The sequence below is a fragment of the Manacus vitellinus genome, unplaced genomic scaffold, assembly GCF_001715985.3.
Source record: "Manacus vitellinus isolate BGI_N305 unplaced genomic scaffold, ASM171598v3 scaffold_19_pilon, whole genome shotgun sequence".
Lineage (NCBI taxonomy): Eukaryota > Metazoa > Chordata > Aves > Passeriformes > Pipridae > Manacus > Manacus vitellinus.
In genome coordinates this window covers 3,258,162-3,270,937 of record NW_021939395.1, presented here as the reverse complement: position 1 = coordinate 3,270,937, position 12,776 = coordinate 3,258,162, and positions in this window count along the sequence as shown.

Here is a 12,776-nt window from a genome sequence, read left to right as displayed (position 1 = left end):
CACGGAGCAGGGTGTGCAAGGTGAACGGAGCTCTTTATTCGCGCTCTGGGGAATAAGAGCTCCGTGCTGTGGTTGGTTTGTACCTTCAGGGCTGTCGGATCCCTGGCAATGGAGCTGTATCGCCTGGGCTACTCAGGTCGGTCCTTCTCCTCAGCTCAGCAGGAAGATGGTTCCAAGCGGGGCTGCGAGGGTTGTGTGCACATCCAGGGGTGTGTGTGGAGAGCTTGGGGTATTCACTGTATTGGTAAAGGCTTGGATATTGTGAGTGGGCCTGCATTCACCCAGGCTTGTAGGTGAAGGAAACATGGAGGCCTTTTTCTTTACAGTTCCTAGAAAACAAAGCTGCATTTTCCATGAAGGTTCTGCCATACCTTGGCTGGTCCCTGATGTGGTCTTGGGTTTATTTGCTGCTGGGTTACTCGTTGAAAATGGATCATTTTGAGTAATGTGCTAGAAGAAAATATTATTGAGAGGCCAAGGATCTTTTATTCACAAGTAGTAGTGGCTTTCTGAAATGTTGTTTGGGTAAATTAATACTGTGGGGTTTTTTTGTTTTGTTTTGGGGCTTTTCTTTCCCCACGGGTTATGAATCACTGATGTATTGTTTTGAATAGGAGACTGCCCACTGTGGTACCTTAAAATAAAAAGAGGTTCCATGAAATAATAGAAGCTGGAGTTTTCCTTGTAGTATCATAAAATGTGTTTAGTGATGTAGTTGGTCACTGTGTATAAATATTCAATAACTGAAGCATTAAGGAAGAAGCATTGTAGGCATATAGGCAATCTGTTTTTAAAAAGGCTTTCTGTATCCTGAAATGGGTGCATCAAGGATCAGTGTTTTTTGTTTGCTTCAAATTATTACTGTTTGCATTTTGGCAGTTTTTTGGTCATTTTATTTTGAATTTCAACGTTTGAGTAAGAACTGTCTGCAGTGATCTTGTGTTCCTGGCAGAGGCCAGTCAGTGCCATCAGGATTGAATTGTTGTTGTGAACAATGGTGTGAGAATGTTTGTGGGCAGTCTCTGACAGAAATAGCTTTACTGCTTGCTGCTGTAGGATTCCCTACTGAAATAGTTGATGTGGGCCTGTGCAAGTGCCATCTCCTAACAATCCTAATGTAATGTAGCCCTGGTTTATGAATGGATCCTGAGAAATACAAATTTTAAATGTCTTTCAAAAGATGCTTTCAAGCAAAAGATTTGTGTTCTCTATTTTAACTTGATCTGTAGAATTTTTTTGTTGGTGGGTAAATGGTGTTCTGTTGGTGAATCTTGGACATCCTTAACAGAGTGTCAGTGTGGCCTGGAGCTTAGTGGGGGATCAGCAGCTGCCTCAAAGGCAACAGTCGTGTAGTTATTGGCATTTTTGTAGCAGTTGTCCCTGTTTCACATGGAAATATTCCCAGGGACAAGGTTCTAGGTTGAGGCTGAGCCGTGGGATATGGGGGTTGGGTCAAAACTCTTTGCAATGTTTCACTTTCTGTTCCAAGTCAGTGGCTGAATTTCAGTTCTATGGTACTTGAATCAGCCTCTAATCAATCTGGATGTAAACAATTTTTTTTCCATATTGCCAACCCTTATGCAGTAGGATCTGCAGTGTTACTGTAAACCCAGAATATTCTGCCTTTATATTAGTAAAGTCAGCAACAGCAATGCTGAAGCACAACTGCTGTTGATTTATCAAAAATAACTCGGGATTTTATTTTGCATCTAACTTACATAATGGCTTGCCAATACTTAATTTGCAAATACAGTGACATGCTTTTTGCATCTTAAATTATAAGTCAAAAATTATTGCTGAGCTGAAAGCATAGTGACCATATCTGACTGTTTAGCTTTTTTTTTTTTTAACTGTGAATTGTCCTTCCAGCACTTTGTGCAAGAAATCCTTATTTTATTATTTACCTGAATTTGTCTTCTGGTTGTTCAAACAGATCTTGTGCTGCTGTTAATGAACTTCTGGAAAAAAATAAAATCCTAGGCCTTGAGATATCAAGAGGTATCTTGAATATTCTAGTCATTTTATGAACATGTGTAGTTTTGCTTCTCTCTGTGTGAGCAACATTAGGCCCCCTGGCAGTTAAGTAATTGAGTCTATCACATCAGTGTAATCATGGTCTGCTTAGCTGGAGAGTTGTGTGTTTGCTGGTTTGTTTTTTTAAAGATAGGTTCCTCTGCTGTGTTGCCATGCTGAACTAAGCCAATCTGTGCCTTTAGTGATTTGCCCTCTTTTAGTGAGCACTTTTTACAACACGAATTTAGCAAATATGAAAGGTGCTTGACTGACAGCTCAAGATAGGATTTGTGTGTTCTGGGTAATGCAGTGGAGCCATCAGGCTTCCTTCTTCATGGCTTTGTCACAGCGGATCTGTCTCCCACTTTTTAATTCTGAGGGAACTTCCAAGCAATTATAAGTAAGTGAGTGATTGCCTATAAATAGATTAACGATTAACTTTGAAATTTCTCCTTTCTCACCACCTGCTTCCTCTTCATATCTAGGAGTAACAGCAGTGTATTTCCAGTGTGACTTCAGAGCGAGTCCTCCTGTCATGGCCAGTAACAGCCTTGGCAGGGCAGGAGGAGTTCCCACCTTGAGATCCCTGTGTGTGTCTGCTGAGGGATGGGAGGAGATAACCTGTCACAGAGACTGTTATCAGCGTTACTTGCATGTCTCTGATTTTTTTTTTTTTTTGCATCTTATTTCTGGCCCTTCTAAGGTATATAGTCATTCATGTGATTACAGATTAAACCTAACAAAGCTACAGCTTAACACTAAGTGGGAAATGCACAGGAATGTTAATTTATAATGTTCTACCTTTACAGTATACACTTCTGAACCAAGTATGTTTTCCTTTCTGAATATTTTTATTTGTGGTGCCAGTGTTGATTGAATGAATGATGGCAGGTAACTGAAGAGCAGCAGCAAACTCCAATATTCAGCTAAAGAAATTAACATTCATCTATGATGTGTATCTTAAACCTAGATTACACTCTAGAAATCAAGCATATTGCAAAACATGGTTTTTCAGTAGTGACTCCTTCAGATTTGAATGAAAAGAGAAACTCGGGTTCAATGGTTTCTTGGGAGGGAGGGTTTAGTGTTTATGTTTGGAAATGCATCTGATGCAAAACCTGGAAGTGACAGAGTTTATAAACAAGTAATTGTGGAAATTCCCCACAGTGTTTTCAGAACATGCCCAGTGTTTGGGCTGAGAGGAAATGAGTTGTGTGTGCTTGAGGCTTTGTTGCTGAAGGCCAGTGGTAAGGATCATTGTTAAGGATACTTGGTGTGATGGGCAAGTTGGGAGAAGTCTAAGTTTGGTGAGTTGAAGTTAAAACAGCTAATTAGTTTGCCTGCCTAGAAGGATTGCATTATGAAGAATATCACTTATATCCTAATATTAAAAACCCCAGACTCCATGTCACAACCTTATCTGAAATACCTACAAGAAACACGTGATGTGCAATTTTTTGGCTTTTTGTGTTCTCCATCCATCAGAATTATATTTGCCATTGCATTGACTATTTTTGTGCTTTGGAATATCCAACATTTAGTGCTGTAATATTTCTGCCTTTGGTCAGCTAAGGAACTTTTGGTACTATGTATTTCTACTTTGTTACTGATTGTTTGCAGAGGGGGCAAATGTATTTAAATCACAGAATGTATCACAAAACCTTGTGCGATAAAGTGGAGTAGCCTTTGCTTTTTGAGGTGTTCTTTTTGGTGAAATGTGTCTTTGTGTCTTCCCATTCATTGTGCAGCTTGGTTAGAGTGGATACAAAAGTACATAGTCATTTTCCCAGCACGGCTGAAATCTGTCCTTAGCAAAAAGGTAACAAAATCAGGGCTGAAGGCTGGAATTCCACAAAAAATGTTAAGATACTCGATTCTTTTTTTGTGTGTGTTAAAGTTTGTACATGACAGTGTGAAGAGAGTTCTGAGTTCTCTGCTTTTCTCTGGCTGTCCAACAGTCTAATGTTCATCATTCTTCCATCTAATCTGGGATTGTTTGCCACTTGCTAGGGAAATGTGCTGCCAGGTCTGTCAGATCTAGAGAAGGCTGAGCACTTGAGGTGAAAGAAAAAAACTCAAGTCTTACTCTCTGGTACAGACCTAAAATAGTTTTGTGCTTGGCAGACATGATCATCACACATGTGGTCCCGTGTGTCTGTGTATGACTTCTGAAAAAATGGTTTTGTAGTTACAAGGCTTGAAGGAATCCTGCATCCCTGGCTCTGAGCAGCAGGTGTAGCTGCACAAGGAGCAAATCCCTGACCATCTGGGTGTTACAGCAAACACTCCTCCAATTTGTCACTTCACCTCTGTTTCAATAGGTGGAAGCAGGATGTGATGGCTGAGAACTTGTTCTGTTGAAGGCTGACCAAGAACTAAAAGGTTTATGGAAGGGTTTGCTTCGACTTATCACATGCAGTAATGAGAGAGATTATACAATTATTTTGAAGCTGATAGAAGTGGCTACAGCCATTCTTAAATGCTGCCAAGAGGTCTGGCATGAGTAGGACACAGTCAGCAGGAGGCACCAGCAAATAAGAACAAATGCTGAAGTTGCTGCAGGGGAGGCCTCTGTGTCTCAGGAGAATGTGCTGGAGTTGTTGCTCGACCCTGTTCACTCAGTGTTCATGGACTGTTGGTCTGCCCAGTTTCTTCAGGGTTATTTCTGCTTCACTCTTGCACTTAGCTCATTTTCCAGTGTCCTTTATCTTCCAGTGGTCTAACTTACTTGAAAAATGTTTCTGCTCAATTTATGCAGTGACAAACCATTTTACCTGCACATAAGCAGTAAACACTGGTCCCAGTAGGTTGGTTGTAGCCTTCTGTCTCTGCCTCATGTCTGTTTAGATTGTAAACTCCTCAGGACAAAAGCCTTGAATGTATATTACTGAGCATACAGAGGCTGGGATAAGAATCTTTCCTTGGGAATTTTCTGTACACTTTAGGTATTCCTTAACAAATCCAGACGTTGCTTCATTGCTGAATGATGATTGTGATGATTACTTTCCCTTGTATTACTTTTCTGTGAAACAGAAACTTGGAATTTAAAAATTTGAAAGTCAAAAAAGAAATTGTCAGAATCAAACCAATAAGTAATGGCCAATTGAAGTGGGAGGAAGATGCCCTGTGCTCTAATACACCAGCTTAATAAGTCTTGCTGACTCATCGGGAAAATACGTTTTACTCTTTCTGGTAGTGAGGCATTTTAGCGATTGTAGTCTAGACTAAATACTACAGTGCCAAAACAAAAAAACTTCCTGTGGGATTTTCTGCTTACCACTTCAAACTTAAAGAGATTTGTGGAGATGGGGCACCTTCAGCAGTGGAGAGGAAGATAATCCTTGACACGATGTAGTACCCTTTTGACAGGATATGCGATTTTACACCTTCATATGCCAGTCCAAGGAGCGATCCTGGTGTTGTGTTCTTTATTTTCCATTTTAATCATGCTGTGCTAAAACAGCTGAACTCAGTGCAGAGTTGTAGCAATGTGCTGTCTTGTGTTGGAAATGCCTGGATCTTCCTGATGTTGCAACGTGGTGAAGAATTCCCTGAATCCATCCATCGGTTTCATCCTGGTGTTGCAAAATGTGGAATATGTGACATTTACTTAAGAAAGGATGTTCTTTGATCTTTGTCTACTTTCAAGCCTAATCAATAAGAAGGAGATGGCAGCTAACAGGCAAGCTCTAACTGATGTCCAGGTCTTAGAAAAATAAATTACTTTTTGGTAGAATTGCCTTGTTAAGATTTAGGGCTTGACTCGCTTCAGTGATCTCAGACCTAGGGGGAGGTTAACAAAGCTTGGGAAGAAGAATCTCCACTGATAATGGACACAAAGAATGCAGAATTTATGAGCCATGAGGACATGTGGCAGAACTCCCAAGATAAGGAAGAAACTAATAAAGCCAACTCAGCAACTGGGCTGGATCAGCTCCGATGGGGTAACAGGGAATTCCGGCAGGGGGAAATTGCAGCCACTGACCCCCTGTCCATTGTAGCCTGGGAGACTGGGTCCAGTGAGGGTGGGTTGGAACACTGGGTTCCTCAAAGCTACCTTGATTTCAGAGCCGGTGTGTTGCATCTCAGTCATTTTTTTCCTCTGTAGAGACAACTATAGGTCTGTTCCACTTCATGAGAAAGAACTGTGGTTCAATCTGACAGGATCCTTTTTTGTTGTTGTTGTTTAAGTCTAAAGTAATAGAAGTGTAATTTTAAAAAGGATTTTTTTCTTCAGAAGTGCTGTTTAGCTTGAAAATCCAAGAACTCAGAATCTGTCAAGTGGAGTGTCTGGTTGCCTGTACAACCCTCCCTCTGTGCTTGATGAGAAGCTTTAATTACACAGTTGTGCAGTTTCTTCATTTGTCATTTTAACCACTCAGACTGAGTCTGTAACTGAACTTAGAGACATGGATAACCATAAAGCAGGTATTTCCAAGCTCTTCAGTTGTTGGATTTAAAACCCAAATGCCACTTTGATATTTCTTTGTAATACCTTTGCACAAAACCAGAAGCTATTCCCTGCTGTCAAACACCCAGTTGAAAAAAAGTAAAAGCTGCTTTTAGCCACCTCTGGTCTTGGGAGTGTTTTTCTTTCTTTCAAACAGAAGACAACCTATGCTTCTATTTGATTTAAGAGCACAACAGATAAAAATCAAGTTAAATATTGCTACATAAGATTTTAAGAATAGACATTAACTGTATCTTTCCTTGTGACAATCTGTGGTCAGCTTAGTTTCCTGAGAGGTTTTTGGCAGGTATATCAGATTCTTTGTTGTGCAGAAGAGCTGGTGGGTGCTCAGTTTGTTCTCTGTAATCCTTCACCACAGCTTTTAATGTTGGAGAGCAAACATTGATTTGTATGTGAAATACATAGTTACAGGCAAAAATTATGTTACTGTAATTCTTGAATGTTCTTTGGCAGTAAGTTCTAAATTTTTTGGTCTGTTCTGCAGCTGAAATGGTTTCTGATTTTGTCAGTATGCACAATCATTCTACATCTGGACGTGTTTTAATTGTTCATTTTGAAACATATATAAATAAAAAGAATTCTATTATTTATTATTTCATTAACCAGGTTCATTTTTCCTTTGAAGGGAAAATGTTAAAACATTTCTGTGTTTAACAACACTAGTCATGCATTAAGATTTGAACTGTGAACCTGCAAGTAGATGTGTAGAGTCTGAGGGAAATGCTGGAGATCCGAGACAGACATCCCATTTGAGCTGAACTCGGGAAGAGTGAGCTCAGGAAAGGAATCTGGAACGTATAATAAAATCAAGAAGGTTGAAAAAGACCTCTAAGGTCATCAAGTCCAAGTGTTCACCTGACACCACCGTGTTCAGCACTAACCCATATCCCCAGGGATGAATTGGTAGTTTCAGAAGCCTGGTCAATTGTAATGGAAAGTGGTAGGAAGCTTGTGCAAAGGACTTGCTTGTGGTCAGAGAGGGGGAAAAAAATCTCTTGAATAATCTCACTTCTTCCCACCAAATCCAGCTTCCAGTTTCTGACTTAGTGCTGGGGTTTTTTGTCTTCCCCTATACCAATTAACAACATAGGAGCAAGGGGTTTAAAACACACTGCAGTGTTCACTTTTTTTGGTAAACTGGATGCAGGATCCACGTTGTGGTTTTATTTAGGTGAATGCAATTTGTTTTGTAGGGATTTTTGTGGGTTGGTGGTTTGGTTTTTCTTCCCCCCTCCCCCCCTTCTATAATTTTGTATCTGAAAGCTCCAAATGAAGTTTTAGTTCGTTAATGCCACCATCAAAATTCATGGCTGGCAGAATTAAGACCCCTTTAGGAAGTGGATAGACTCACACTTGGCTCTTTTAATGCATCTTTAGTTTTTCTCTTTACCCTCATCAGGAACTGATAATTGAATTACCCAAACAGTGATAAGATAATTACATTCCTGTAATGCAAACAAACTACAGTTTTATATCCTGTAATTACACACGTTGAAAGAGACCTTCAAAGGTCATCTGGGGCAATCTCCTGATGGGAACAAGTCCAGGGAAAGCAGGTTGCTTGGGGCCTTGTGCAGTTGATTTTTGAGAATCTCCAGAGATATTTCAGTCTTTCTGAAATGGGTTTTCTGGATTGTCCTAAAAGCCTCAGTTATGTCATCCTCTGACTGAAGAAAGCTTTGTTACATAAACAATGAAATTGGTTTCTTCATGCTAAGTGCCATTTCTGTGCTTGGTAATGGGAGACAGATCTCTTCCTGCCTTTCTTAGTTTCTCAGCAAACTGGAGAAGAGCCTCAAGCATTAGCAGAGTTTGAAAAGGACGATTTTCTTAAATTTTCCTTTTTTTTGTACTTGTATAGTATTTCCATGAATTTTTTGAAGATTAAAAGAAGATAGAAACAAATATTAGTGATTACACCAAAGACTAATTCTTAGACTATGTAGATATTCTGTGCTGAAATACCACATCAGAAACTGGAATTAAACCATGTAGGTGTTTCTGTAGTGTCTCTGGTTGAGATTAGTTTTTTCTTCTCCAGAATCTTCATCCATGACAGACTGATAAGTTTTATCCACGTTCTCTGTGGTGATCTCAGATTAATGTTTAGAATGGCTGAAAGTGTATCTTTGGGATGAGGTCTGAATGTTTGTTTTTGTGCATCCATTGACTTCTGTAGGACTAATTATATAGTTACAGTTGTGCTTAGATGTTTTTGGCTTAGACTTTGGTTGGCTTAGGCTAAAGCATTGCTAGAAAAGCTGACTAGGAAAATGTGTATGTGTGACAAGTTAGGAGAGCAGTTCTGGATTTTGCAGGGTGGGGGATGTGGTTTTATTTAATCTGGTTTCTAAATAAGGTTTTGAAGCACTTTGAGCAAACAAAGCCTAACACCAATATCCTGGATCAGCAGCATATTTTTATGAAAAATATTACAATATCAAGGGGAGGTTCAAGTGTAAATTTCTCAACTAAGCCTTGTTTTCAAATTCAACATGCAGTGTGTGTAAAGTGTGAATATAAAACGACTGTACTGGTTTAAATAAAAGGCCAGTCTGTTCTATCAGCATGTTTCTGGTGGTAAGCAATAATGCATGCTTAGGGAAAAGTGCAAAACCAAGGCAAATGGCATGTTAATACTATTTAACTACCTTGCTGCACACTGCTGTAACCTGACAACTTGAGCTTTTTGTTTTTCCTTTTGATCATGGCTTAAATTTATACAAGATAGCTTCTTATTTCTAATAGCTTCCCTTCCAGGCTGACTGATTTCCTAAAATTCTTTCCTTTTGATCTTTCAGTATATTTTCTTTTAGTCACTGTCTTACAGTCAGTAAAGACATTACCTTTTTCTGTCAACAAAACCAGCTGCAACCAACTTCTTCATATTTTTCTAGTTCCCTTTTTAAATTTAACCTTAGTAATGGTGTAGTTCTCACATTTATTGTTCCTGCAGAGATAGTGGATTGAAATACCCTGTGATCCATGAGCAGGCATGGAGAGTGTCTTCTATTTAGTTGTCACATAACACTCCCACTGAGAGTTTTCCAGCCTAAACTGGTTAAGCAAAGGATTCCTATAATCTCACATCTAGAGGAGTTGTCATCTTAAATCATCTGTGGTTCTGCATTTAGCAGCTTTCCTTGCTTCTTCAGTCTATTAACCCTTAATAAACCATTCTCAAGTGCAAGCAGCTTGCTTATATTTCAGTTGAGATGATTTCTCATTTTCTCATTTAACTGGAAGTCTGTCTTGTTTATAGAGGAACACTCTATTCCAAAAGTTTCTTACCATATTTTCTTGGCCATCCATTGTGTTTTTAGTCTTCAAAAAATACCTAAATTGCATAAGCTTCACAATTACATTTTATTTAGCATAATAGACAATATCATCTCAAACTTTTTACTTGTTGTGAAAATATTTTTGGAGTAGAAACAATTTTTTAGTTTGGATAAAAATAGCATTACTTGTTTTTAAAAAGCTGTAAGTACATTCAATATGAGAATGTTGTGGAAAACCATAGACACTTGAATCTTTCTCCTTAGAAAAGTCTGAACCCCTGGGGCTATTTTAATACTGCTTTGGAATGAAAAATTGCTTGGCAGAGAAGTCAGGCAATCTCCCATCACTTTATTTACCTTTTTATTTTATTATTGACAGACAGTGCATGCCATTTCCTATTTTAATAGGACTTCTGGGTTTCATAACCGAAAACTAATCCCTGCCCCACAGCAGGGCAACAAAAAGCATTGTTTTCAGCAAAGTGGTTTCTACAGCAATACACAAATATTGTCAGCTTGGTATGTGTTTGTTCCTACTGTGAAGTTGTGTGGGTTTTGTAGGAGGGTGCACTGAGGGGCTTCAACCAGACTGTGCCAATGGGATTTTTGTCAGGCCAAGCTGGAAACCACAGCTGGTTTTATATTGCCTGGGGAGTACTGCACCCCTGGGCCACTCACTGTCCAGAGCAGTCAGTTGGTGCATCCTGTAGTCGTTGTCTGTCCTGCCTCTGGGTTTTGTTTCTGCAGAAGAAACAGCAAAGCTGGTTTTTAACCTGTCTCTTACCCAGATGTGTGGCTGAGATGTGGCTGGATGCAAATACAGCAGCAAAGTTTTCATGGTGCCCGGGAGTCTTCCAGTTCAAATATAACCTACAGTGCTGCTCTTGGGGTTGGTGGCAGGAGGGTGGGATTCTGTCATCTGTGTTTTGTGCTAGACTTCAGTTCCCTTTGCAGCTGCTGCTAAAACCAAATCAGGAAGAGGCTTAGAGCTGTTTTTTTCAGAATGGGGTTGTATCAAAGACTGTTCATCCTGTGGTGGAGGTTGTAGAACCCTGCAAGCAATAAAACTGTACATCTTTTATGCATGCAGTTGTCTCAATCTGCTGAATATTAGAACAAGAGAGCATTTGTTTAAAAGAGGTTTTGCAGAAAACTTTCATGTGAAAGTTGTTATTTTTCTGTAACATTTTGAAAATTGATGCGATGGGAAACAGAAAACAAACCTCACCGACTGTGAAAACTTTCTCAAGCTGTGCTAATTTTTTTAATAAGTGTTTCAGTTGGGATGTTCAGTTTTAGTTAACTTTATTTTTGCAGAGTTCAGCATCAGCAGAGCATGCCTTGATCTATAAGAAGACTTGGTGATACTTCAGCTTGAGAATGTTTCTTAGAAATGATGGAGTGGCAACCAGTTAGGTCACAAAATGTCACATATTCTAGACTTCAAGAAATAAAATTGAGGCTACTGCCACTGGAAGGTGATCATAGAATCATGGACTTATCTGAGATTGTCAAGTCCAGCCCTTGATCCAACCCTACCGTGGTTCCCAGCCCATGGCACTGATGCCACATCCACTCTCACCTTAAACACCTCCAGAGATGGTGACTCCACCACCTCCCTGGACAGCTCATTCCAGTGTCTGATCACTCTCTCTGTAAAAAATTTCTTCCCAATGTCCAACCTAAACCTCCCCTGGCACAGCTTAAGACCGTGCCCTCTTGTCCTACTGCTGGTTCCTGGGAGAAGAGCCCGACCCCCACCTGGCTACACCCTCCTGTCAGGTACTTTTAGACAGTGATGCTGCTCATGGTTGGTTTGCCAGGCTGTTGAACTCTGAACCTGACAGTGTCTTTGAGCCACTTTTCCAACTGCTTTCTAGACTTTTTGCAGAACTACATGTTTGTTCAGATGCTAATGTGATGGGAGCTGAGCAGACACACAGTTATTCCATGTGAGTGTTAAAAACTGAGAACTAAAGCCTGAAATAGCAAGGGATCTGTATTGCTTCTCTGTTAAAAGAGTTTGTTCAGCATTTCTGAGAAACCACATCCTTTTGAAATATCTTGGGTTGGGAACCAGAGTTACTTTCAGAAGAGCAGACAGTTGTTCTCCAGTAAATATCTCCAGTAAAGGTCTTCCCAGGTTGTTTGGGGGACTTTTCATGATACTGGTTTTGGTAGTTAACTGATAATTTCCAGGATTCTTAGGTCACATCTCATTTATATTTTCTGGACCTTTTCAAGGGCAGCCAGAGGTGCTGTGTATATTGGTAATGTGCTGGTTTGTCCTAACTTCTGCATGCAGATTTGCATAATGCAGTCATGCATTGTCAGAATAACTCTAGCTCAAGTATTACATTTCTATTGTCAGATACCTCCTCTTGCTGCTTTTAGGCAAGGCTAAATTGCATCCTGATTTTTATAGGTAATTGGTTTTTGCAGCTTTATCCTCTCTTTAGCTAAATCATAAATATGTAGCTGGAGAAAGTCCCAGTAAATGTGCTTGCAATAAAGAATATTTTTTAGATGAGAATTGTAGTTTTTAAAATAAATGGTAAGGCTTTCTGGGGAACTTGGCTTTAGCATTGCAGATATATTGTACAATGACATTAGATTCTGATGTAGCTGTCAAACAGGAAAAATAACGTGGGCTGGGTTTGTACCTTGACTTACTGTTGTGCCTGGAGTTGGAGGGGAAGAAATCCCAGAACTGCACAGAACAAAGACTTGATAGAGGAGGGACAAGCCTAGTTGATATTCAGTGTCATTGTAAATGTAACTGTGTAGTGGGAAATGTATTTTTGAATTCCTGTCATTCTTCTATTTTCTGTTGTAATTGCATATTAAGCAATAATCTTTTAGTATCTTAAGTCTCTTTTGTGTATTAATTATATGCAGTAGCATCTGCTAAAACTGAATTATTTTACACTTCTTGCAACACCTTAATTTTTAGGAGCATGACAAGAATATCAGTGAGTACTTTTATCTCCTCTTACTGCAGGGAAAATTTT